This window comes from Rattus rattus, chromosome 7 (genome assembly GCF_011064425.1).
Source record: "Rattus rattus isolate New Zealand chromosome 7, Rrattus_CSIRO_v1, whole genome shotgun sequence".
Lineage (NCBI taxonomy): Eukaryota > Metazoa > Chordata > Mammalia > Rodentia > Muridae > Rattus > Rattus rattus.
Window position 1 is genome coordinate 26,147,354 of NC_046160.1, and position 3,861 is coordinate 26,151,214.

Below are 3,861 nucleotides of genomic sequence, written 5' to 3' on the forward strand. Positions count from 1 at the left end.
ACCATTCCCAGCGTCCGGACTGACTGCACCTTTGATGGCATTTTTAAGCCCACTCCGACCTCTCACTCCATCTCTTAGCCTCAACTTGGCTTTATTTCCTACAGAGAACCCATCTTTGGTTCCAAGGAAGGTCCTCCAGGGTGTGGCTTTTCTTCCCATCCATCCACATTTCTGGATGTTGGATCAGAGGGCTTTCTGGTCCTTGTGCATCTGGGTTTTCCTCACAGGCAGGTTATGTTGTCCAGAGGACTCCTCTCACTCTCAAAACAGCTGGAAGTTTCTAGCGTGTTTGGAACATCTAACATTTGTAGGGTGCTTAATAAAGTGTTAAATTGGGGAAGGAAACACGCATAGACAAACTGAGAGCTTTCTCACAGAGGTGTAAGTGCCTTTTATCACCTTTATGAAAAAAGGGTATTATCAGAAAAACACTCTGTCCCCCCTTTGATTTATTATAGCTCTCATCAGGATTTTAAAACGTCCCTTACCACAGTCATTGCTGGCACTGATGTTATGCACAGGGAAGTGGAGACCTGGGTAGATTTGAATAGCCATGCTTCCTCTGCTCTTACCCTGAAAGGCTCTCTGCTCTCACAGAACAACTCCCATCTGTCAGTCAGCCACTGCATCGCTATGCTTTTGGTGGAATCGTTTTCAATGCACTCATCCCCCTATCAGCTTCAGCAGGGAGTGAACTGTCCACCTTTTACATCTCTGCGCCCACTCTGTGGATGATGGTGTATCTAATTTCACATTCACCAGTACCCAGATTGTGTGGGACACAGAGAAGCCCCTGATGTTTACCGTGCTCGGTGGCTTTCTGATCATGACCCGGGTGTGTGGAGACCGGATAAAGGCAAACAGAAGTAGATGTGCTGTGGAGGGGTTTAGACTGCTATGGACTGGTTATTTCAGCCCGATTCATGATTTTTTTTTCCCCTTTCAAAAACAAGGCTTTGTTTCTGATCAGTGGTTTCAAAACATAAAAATCTTAGCCAGTGTGGTCAGTCAGGCAGTCTGACCTTCAGACTGAATATTTCCTCTTTTGTATGGTTGGCTTGTTTGAAGCACAATCCAGAAGGGAGCAGACTGATGAATTTACGCACAGTTCTACTGATCCCAATTTGAGGAGGCCTTTCAGACCAATGGTTGACAGAGCCTGGATATTAAGTGTCACTCAAAGGTAACTTGCAAAGAAGATAGATGACTATTGCTAGGTAAACCGTAACTTTCCATTCCAAAGCTGTGCCACTTTGAAATTCACAGTCCCCATGTCACTGCAATGCATTGCATTAAATGAATAATAATTTTATTTCTCACAGGACATCACCAGATTTTTTTTCTATGACCTTTGAGAGGAGCAGCTTTTAATTCCAATCCAAGTTTCTTTTGAACCTTAAGGAAAATGTACTTACTCCTCATAAGATCTTGACAAAGAGGCATCTATCTCTAGCAGAGCCAAAGGTTGTCCACAACTTACCAGAGTGAGTATCTTTCTGGATATTAATGAGGAGGAGAGTAATGGGGAAAAATTGATCCTTTCAGAATTTGTCAAGTGAAGTGTGGCTGGCTGCAAATGTCACTATCAGATAGCATTGTTCTAGGGGGATTATAGAGAAAGTTAGTTGACTCCACAAAGCTCCCTTTCAGACTGAGGGATATTGACTGTCAACTGGAGAGGAGTCTGCTCTAATTTCTATGATGCTGTAGCAAGTAAAAAAACGTGATTTACGGCGTTACTCTCTACTCCCTTGGAACTAAGGGGAGGCCTCACTCCCTCTCCTGAAGCTGGAATATGATAAGCTAAGAGGCAGCATTAAGAATTGCTTTTCTAACTGTTAAGACCGGGACAGGGTTGCACATTCACTCACATATGCAGAGAGCGTCACATTATGTTAGCGTAAAGTAGGCTTCACGATACGAGATAAACTAGGATCCTGTTTTTGTTTAAGAGAAGTATGTGCATTTACGTAGAGAAGTCTGGAAAGATATACTCGCATAATCACATAAGAAATAAACAGGAAAAATGGGCAAGCCAAAAGAAATGAACAAAGCATGCAAGTCTATAATTCCTCCAAAGAATCATGAGGAGAGAAAAGCAAATATTTCAAATTTCATTGGTTACCACACACAGGCGTTTTAAATGACAGTGAGGTAGCTTTACTCTTGCTCCTCAGTGGACAAAAATGCTTAAAGCGAAGGAATAAAGGGTACCCATGCGTGTTTGGAGGGGGTCTGTGCGGTTATATATTTTTTCAAAGTATGTACTTTCAGAACTTTATTGATGTATAATTGATATTTTTAAACAGTGGACTCTACACAGTATGTACAAAGTGCATACTGTTTGAGGTGCACAATTATGTTAAGTTTACCATATGTATACACTCACAATGTCATGGCAACATCCAGGAGCCGGATCTGCTCCCCACTCTCCAAAGTGCCACCCTCCCCGCCCCTCAGTAATTCTTATTCTTTTTTTCTCCTCTGTGCTGCATTCTCCACTGGCGGCTTTCAGTGATAAAGGATTCCATGGCATTTTCTAGAACATTAGATACATGTGATCATACATGTATCCTCTGTACATTCAGTATAATTATCCTGAGTTGTATCTGTGCTGTCGTTTGGTTCTGCAGCTCATTTCTTTGTGTAGCTGGATAATATTGCCCCCCCAACAATATTACCACGATCTGTTTAGCTGCTCCTGGGTGTTTGGATAATTTCCAGTTTTTGATCACTACAGACATAGATATAAGTATTTTTGTGAAAATATACATTTGGTAAATTCCTGGCAGGAGAGCGGATCGCGTATGTGGTAGGTGTTTATTTAACTTAGGGAGAAATTGCCCACCTGTTTGCCAAAGTGACTTCAGATTTCCATTTCTGTTTGCATTCCGTCTGTCCCACCCTCTTACCAGCAATTGGTAAATGTTAGCCAGTCCAATATCTGTGTACGGATACCTCATAGTCTTAATTTATAATCTTCCAGTGGCTAATGAGGTTGATTGCTCTGTTTTATGTCCAGGTGCTCTCTGTATGTTTTCTTCAGTGAACTGTCTGTTTAAATCTCTGGCCGGTTTTATATTGGGTCACTTGTTTCACCCTTATTGAGCTAAGGGACTTTATGTAATTTTTGTTTATCCTTGAGATACATTCGTAAATGTGTTCTCAGACTTTGTGTCATGGCCTTTTCATTTCTGCAACTGTGTCATTTGAAGAATAAAAGTTTTGGCTTGTGCTAAAATCTAAGTTGCGGGGATTGGTATTTAAGAAAATGTTTCCAAACCTTTGGGCAATAGTATTTTCTCCTAAGAGTTTTGTTGGTTGTTTATTTATTTATATTTTGAGATCATTTTCCTCTTTAGCTCAGGGTGGCCTCGAACTCATCCTCTTGACTCAGCCTTCCGAGCGCTGGCGTTCCCTACTGTATTGGCTTGAAAACTGTAGAAAAAAGCTTTGTGCAGTGGCAGTATCGTAGCCAATGAGGTTTATCTGAGGCATGATTATTGCTAATTGAAAACTGTAGAAAAATAATCGTCTATATGTGTGTCGCCATATCCTCTACTTATTCAAACTATCCATTTATTTAAGTTTCTATTTTAAAATATTATTATTTTAATATGTGTGCTGTGTGTGTCCATGTATGGGTTTGTGCCCTCAAGTGCCTGTGACCTTGGAGGCCAGAGGGATCTGATCCTCCTGGAGTGTGAGTTACGGATGGTTATGGGATGCTTGACATGTATTCTGGGAACCAAATCCTGGGCCCCGGCAAGAGCAGTGCACATTTTTAACCACCTAGCCATCTTTCTAGCCTGAGTTTTTGTTTACACTCTTACTGTCCTGACTTGATCACTGTACCTTCAT

The 3,861-nt window shown here is 41.5% G+C and overlaps 1 pseudogene; it reads left to right on the forward strand.

Moving 5' to 3' along the window:
* The first annotated feature begins 3,449 nt into the window (after window positions 1-3,449).
* On the forward strand, window positions 3,450-3,604 carry LOC116906514 (annotated as a pseudogene).
* The last annotated feature ends 257 nt before the right edge of the window (window positions 3,605-3,861 follow it).